This window comes from Dermacentor variabilis, chromosome 10, assembly GCF_050947875.1.
Source record: "Dermacentor variabilis isolate Ectoservices chromosome 10, ASM5094787v1, whole genome shotgun sequence".
NCBI classification, from domain to species: domain Eukaryota; kingdom Metazoa; phylum Arthropoda; class Arachnida; order Ixodida; family Ixodidae; genus Dermacentor; species Dermacentor variabilis.
Window position 1 is genome coordinate 50,965,439 of NC_134577.1, and position 7,335 is coordinate 50,972,773.

Below are 7,335 nucleotides of genomic sequence, written 5' to 3' on the forward strand. Positions count from 1 at the left end.
GTAAGAGGCGATTAGAGGATTGGTGGAAGAAAAGTAGGGAAATGACAAAGAACGGAGACGTACAAAAGCAAAGTTTACAATAGGGGTCAGGAAATTTGGTTGTGGGAGTTCATCGTGTTCATTTTTCTTTTTTTTTTTACCTAGGTAGGACATTAGGCAGTATAATAGCAAGAGCTTGGTGGCGCAACCCACCGCCCCGTTCCAAAGGGCACGCTCATAACATCCATCTATCCATCCAGAGCGGCTCGCGCGCTCTACACATCGGTACATCGCTCTGTACCGGAAACGAAGTTAGCGTGGCGATAGCGCTACTCAGCCTTGAATTGATGACTGACTTCGTATTCCTGATGTAGAATTGCACCTTGGATCATTTTTATCGCTCTCTCTTTTTTTCTCTTCCTATCCAAAACGCATTCTGTTCCCTCCGCTGCAATTTCAGCGGCATCCCGGCTTCATATAAGAGTGCAACGAACTTGGGCACTTCGTGCTTTACGTAGATAGCACGCTAGAGATAAAGGCGCGTCGAAACTGCGATCCTTGTCCAGGCCGCGCATGCTGAAAAAGAAAAACGTTCATCGCTCGCTGCGCCGCCTTTTCCTGGTCTCGGTACCGAAGATTCTGTCGAACTTACCGCTCGCACACTATACTCACGCACGTGCGCGTGCCACCTTCACGCTTAAAGCGCAGCGCACGCGGTTCTTCTGCTGCAAGCTACGCATCAAGCACCCGCAAAAACACGAAAGCTAAATACGTCGTCCCCGGAACTACGCTGGCTATGCAGCGCATCGCTCTCGAACAGCATCGGCTGCACCCAGCTTTGTGATGCAGCCGCGGATGCGGCTCACGTGATGGCTGTATGGGAGCGCGCAAGCGTTGCCGCATCTGGTGCTTACAACCATACGAAGTCAGGGAAAGAAGTGGCCTCGAGGGGCGCTGACTAACACTCCTATAAGTGTTATATACCGGATTATATCTCAAGTCTATAGGTGACTATAGTCGTCGCTGCCACGTTTCAAAGGCTATGCCAGTAGATATCAGAGTCATAGGGGCTAACCTTAAAGACATAGGGCTAACCACAAGAACTCCAGAAAGTGGGCAGTAGGATGGCCGCCGCGGTAACTTGATTCGCAAAGCACACACCACACGCGCATTGCGGAAGATGCGGGTACGACTCCCACCTGCGACAAGTTATCTTTTCGTTCACTCTCATGTGCATTTGCTTTATTGTTTCTGAACTTTGTTTAAACAAAACACTCAGGTGCAATCCTGTGCTTTCTCAGGATGCATTGGTTGTTGCTTCATACGGTTCGGACACGCCGTGGTTGCTTAGTGGCCTAAGCGCGACGTCGCGGGATCACATCGCGGCCGCATTTCGGTGGGGGAGAAATGCAAGAACGCCCGTGTACCGTCCGTTAGGTGCAAGTTAATGAACCCCAAGCGATCGAAATAAATACGTAGTCCCCCACTACTGCGTGCTTCATAATCAGATGGTGGTTTTGGCGCGTAAAGGTGTAATTTATTTTCACGCGGTTCGCGCTGGTTTTGGCACGTAAGGTGCCAAATTTAATTAAAAAATGAACAAAACAATTCTCCAATTCACAGCGAGTGCTTTCCCGCATATCAGGGCCGATTATCAACGGCGTAGTCATTCGCGCAAAAATATTTATGACCAATGATAGCTTTAAAAAATAGACTATCGAAAGCGCTTAAGCATTCTCGATAGTGTTTAAACGCTACGTCCCAGTTTCTTTGATACCGACACGCCCTCCCAAATCTTGCACGGCTGGTCCGTGATAACACAGCGCATACATATTGCGGTGGCGGCCATGTGGTGCGCTCAGTACCCGACTCGCGCTTCACTGAGCTAGTTGCATCCCCCACAAGCCCACGATGGCGTCATACGAGTTGCCCGCAAACGCCAGACAGGCGATGCTTAGACTCCGCATAGAAGAAGCGCGAGGCAACCTCCAGGAATTGAACGTATCTAACTGCATCGTCGCGAAACCGGGAGACATCCTGTGGTATATATCCGGCCTGGAAAAGCTTCAAACTCTCAGGAGTGTTGCGTGTCCCTTCAGTGCGAACTTTCTTCTGGACAGCCTGCTCAGGTCGTTGGAGAACGTGACTCACCTCGAATTCTCGCTCGTCGACAGCAAGGAGGATGCCGAAGAGCAACAGATCAAGATCAGGCATATCAAGCACGTGGCGAACGGGCGTAGGAAAGAAGAGACAGGACTTGGCAAGGTGTTTGTCGAGGTCGAGGGCGAAGAGAACATGCAAGTGCTCTCCGCGTTCTTGGCGTACTGTCCGCACGTGACGGACCTTCACGTTCACGTGGTGCATCCTGCTCGCTCCGACGTAGCCTTCTTCCAGTTCTCTGAGACCTTGGAAGCCGATAGACATTTCGTATAAAGTGCCGCCAGTTTTTCAAGCATTATGTCTCCTCCATGTTTGATTAAATCGACTGGTATTCCATCTCCTGCCGCTTTTCCCTGTTTCATGTCTTACAAGGCCCTTCTAACTTCGTCGCTGGTTATAGGAGTCTCTGTAACCTGTTCATTACTGCATCAATGAATGTATCGTTGCTGCTCTGGGTACTGTACTGGTCATTATAAAATTCTTCCGCTGCTTTTACTACATCTTCGAAATTGCTGATGATATTACCCTGTTTATCTTTCAATACATACATCTTGTCCTACGCCTAGTTGTCTTCTCATTGATTTCATGCTGCGCCCATTTTTTTTACTGCTTCCTCAGTCTTACTCGCGTTGTAATTTCGAATATCACTTATTTTCGCCTTGTTGATAAGTTTTGACTGTTCCGCGAATTCCATCTGATCTCCGCTTTCGATCTTTGTCGTTTCTTAGGTTTTTCGTTACTTCGGAGAGTTTACCTACAGGTTGCCTAGTTGTACATTATCAGCCTAGTTGCACATCCTGATGAATTGGGAGAGAAGATAACAAATTATTCAACAAATGTGGTGAAAGAATGTAATCCCTGTGGCATATGCCTCTCGTATGTTTATTTATACTTGACGTCACCCCATGCTTGCAACAAAATATATTCGTAATCCGAAAGGAACTCTTGTATCCAGGCCACTATCTAGTCTGGAACAGCGCAACTTGCTTATCTTGAAATAAAGATTCCATGTTCGTCACTATCATAAACTTTTGCAATACATAAATGTACTAATGCCAGGACATCTGATAGTCCTCACGAGTCGAATGTGGCTGTCTAAATCAGCGTGAGCTGACCATATGGAATATTGATGTCCAAGTATTTTTCTCTAGCACAGTATACCCTGCGATAAAGTAAATTAATTGAGACGGACGTGGTTTGCTTTTTCAATTATTTTGATTATATTTCCCCTGCATTCTCAAGTTCCTCTTCGTTTCGCATAGTACTAGCACATGTCTGTGAATGGGGTGGCCAGCTGATCTAGCGACACAGCAACAGCGATAACGTCGAGAATTTGTCCGGGGTGACAGCAGCCGTTCTACCTCTTAGCTTGCACTCTGGGCCGGTATGGTTAAGCAACGGATCATTTTTTTCGTTAGTTTCGTTGCTTACTGTGTTCGCTTCTTTTTTTTTCATTTTAGGTTGAAGCAACGCCTTTTACTTTGGCACATTTGAGACCGCACTAATGTCCAGGAATTCCCTTGGACATGGGCGTTCGCCTTGGTCAACCCCTCTTCAAAATGGACTACCTCTAGGCCTCTCTCTCCGCAGGTGCGTGAGCAACACTCCCGTCGCGCTGCAGGGTGCCCTTGGGTGGAGACTTTGCCAGCTTGAACAACCCTAAGGCTGTCCAGGAGCAACTACATGCGGTGGCTCCCGACTACCAGAGTATCACTGGTATCCGGCAGTTTGGTCGAGGCGAGACAGTGTGCAGGTCGCCAGACCAAACGTGTGTAGCGGACCTGCCCAAGTGTTCCTCGTTTGCATCCATCCCGGTGAGTGCGTGTATACAACATCTTTCATGCATAAAGAGTATCGTGTGTGGCGTCGACTCGAAACTTGAGTTCACTTGAGACCTTGGAGAAGCTCTCTGTGGCCGGGTGTGGTAGCTGTTTAATGCTGAAATCACGTTCCGGATACTAAGGGAGTCCTCATGGAGTCGGTGATTGCGACTTTCGCCGGTGCTTCTTGTCCATCGGAAATTAAAGCGTCGCCTTTAGTGTTCACGGTCGATCCGCTGGCGTCACGTCCCCTAGAATGCCGTAATTTCTGGTGATATGGCTATAGTGCTGGCGATTGTAAATCTGCTTCACGATGCTGCACATGTGGTGAGGGTCACTCTAACAGTGATTGTGTGGCCCAAGATGATAGATGTTGCCTTTGTGGTGGATCACACCCCGCAGGCTATTCAATCTGTCCAGCTTGAGTAAAGGTATTAGAAATAATTGCCAGAAGGAGGTGCTTTACTAGAGTTCCGGCCCGTCGGACAGTTTTTTCTAGCCAATGCATATTTTTCTTCAGGTGTTCATGACGCGAACCCTTTGTATGCTATAATTACTACTCGTAGAAAGGATATGTTACTAGCGGGGGACATTAACTCCCATAGTAATTAATGTGATTTCAAAACAGGACATCCTACTATTCAGGACAACCTACTATGGTCAGAGGGTCAGCTTGCTTCTGCCCTAGACTTGACTTTACAAGCTCAAGCCTATCCTTGACCGCCTGGTCGACTGTTGATTATGCCACAAGTAGCGACAACATGCCGTTTATTTTTTATACGTCCACTAACCTCCTCAGTATCTAATATGTGTACTTTTATATATTACAGTAAATTTTAAAATTTTTTGCGATCCTCATTGGCTTTCCTGACTGATGCAAGTCTCAAATCGAAAACATTCAGCATTCATTCTGTTTTAACCCCCCCCCCCCCCCCCATTAGAGCCCAAGAAAAATCTACCAGCTACGTTTTTTTTTTTTTTCGTGTCAGATGATCTTTTCACACTGCAAATACATTGTGAAAGTTTTGTGAGAGCGCTTTGTTCTTTGAAACGCTACGACAGTGTACTTTAGAAAGTGCGCTGGGCCTTTATGGGAGCAAAACCTGATGTAGTTCACGAAATAGATGTATGCTATATCCTGGAGCTTCCAAAAACAAAAAAGGCTCTGCAGCGCAGCCTTCTGGTGGTAGCAAAATTAGCATTTTAGTGGGAAAATATTGTTTGTTTTGGAGGTGGTTTTACTTATCAAGTGTGTAGAGAGAGAGAGAGAGAGAGAAAACTTTATTTGGTCCATTAAGGGTTTAGCGTTGGGTCTTCGTCTTCATCGCTGCAGACGTTTGACCTTCTTAGCAGGGCTGGGCCCCTAGTCCAGGGCTCCACTGAGCCGCGCTGCTTCGCTTGCGTGCTGCACCATTGCCCTTTGGGCGGCGAGCTCGCAGCTGGTGAGCCGGCTCTCCCACTGCTCCGCACTCGGGGTTTTGTGTTGGTGGAATGTGTAGTTACGTTTACACTCCCAGGTTATATGGTAAAGCGTGGGGGTTGCCCCGCACCACGGGCAAGTGTTCCTAAATTGTGTAGGATACATCTTGCTTAGTATATATAAGTTAGAGAAGGTTCCCGTTTGCAGCCTCCGCCAACTAGCTGCTTCTTGCTGTGTTAAGGCTTTGTGTGCCGGGGAGTATCTAATTCTCTTGCCTCTGTGGTAGTTCAGTAACTCTGAATAGCCGATCTCCACGGTGAAGTGCTGTCCCAGGGCGTGTGGCCGCTCGACTCGGTACGTGATCTCGCGAGCCAAGCTGTCTGCCCTTTCATTTCCTTCTATCCCCGTGTGTGCCGGAATCCAGATTAGTTTGTGGGTTGCGGTGTGTCTGAGGTGTTCTGCCTTGCGGAGGATAGCTAACGCAGCCCTGCAGATTCTACCCTTTGTGTAGTTCCTGCATGTCTCTTTTGAATCCGTTAAAATGAGCATTGATGTGTCTTTTCAATAGCCGTCAGCCGCTGCCAGCGCAACAGCGACCTCCTTCGCTTCCACTATCCTGGAGCTACGTGTAGTTGCGCAGCTGATTAGCTTGCCTGCGTTGTCAACCACTACCGAAGCTGCCTTAATGTAATTTGTATGTCTATTGCATGGATACAGTGATGCACCCGTGAAAACCGTGTTTTCTAGTTTGGCTCAATGCCTTTCCACATAATCTGCCCGCGCCTGCCTTCTGGCCGCGTGGAGATTTGGATCCATGTTTTTCGGAATGGGATTGACCTGCAGGGTCTTACGGATCTCGTCGGGTATATCGGCGGATCGATCGAGATGCCTCCTTGGGTCGCGATCTAACCTTGTCAGGATCGCTCTTCCCGTAGCCGTGTCTCTGAGTCGGTGAAACTGTGCTCCAAGCTGTGCTTCTGCAGTTCGGCGAAGGTGTTGCTAATCCCTAGCTGTAGCCGCTTGTCGTTCGGTGTGTTTCTTGGAAGGTAGAGTGCCGTCTTGTAGGCCTTCCGCAGGATTGTCTCTGCTTGTTCCGTTTCGCTCTTGATCTTCATCAAGTAATAAATACGGGCTTTGCTGTTGCTTTCACAGGCGCGCGCAAAGCAAATATATTACTGACGCAGATCTAGATGCGATGATTGTCGATGTATACAGGCATTCAAGACTAAAGCAATTAACATTACGTTCAGTGGTAATTGAAACATTCAAGAGACTGGTGAAATCTCCTCCAATGACAGTCGGTTCTTGCATTACAATCCTGTTGTACGATTTCTAGGTGTCATTTTTGTCAGAATTTTCCGTCGTTTCAAGATGCGATGTCTACGCCTGGTTCACCAATCTAGGTTGCCTTATTTTTATTGCATAACCCACCTCGAATGGCATAGGAATATACATAGTGTTGTTTTGTGTTCCCTCCCACTCATTTTCCAATTTGTAATAAATTATGGATGAATCATCTTTTTGAATAATCCTCATATGTTATCGAAATGGTTTCTATTTATCTAAATTTACTGTAACACTGCTCGCTACCTTATTGTCTGAGAAGACAAGAGCATAGTAATCTTTGTCGGCAGCAAGAAAGGAACCAGGAGGAATAATAGCAATGTTGGTGTAATTCTAAACACATTTCTTTCCTGCAACTGTCTATGAAGTTCTTGTAACCAGCCAAAACAAAATTATTTTCACGAAATACAGGTAAATAAACCATCGCGCGTGCTTCGAGATCAGGTACACCCCTCTAGCATACACGTAGGCCCAGCGTAAAAGTCCACCTGGGTTCATTTTCTTGCGAAAGTATACATATGTATCTTAATTGTATGGAATGTCATGAGTTCATCGTTTACACACTTCTTTCCTAAACTTTTCCCAATAACTTCAGCTTCAAGAAGCGTATGC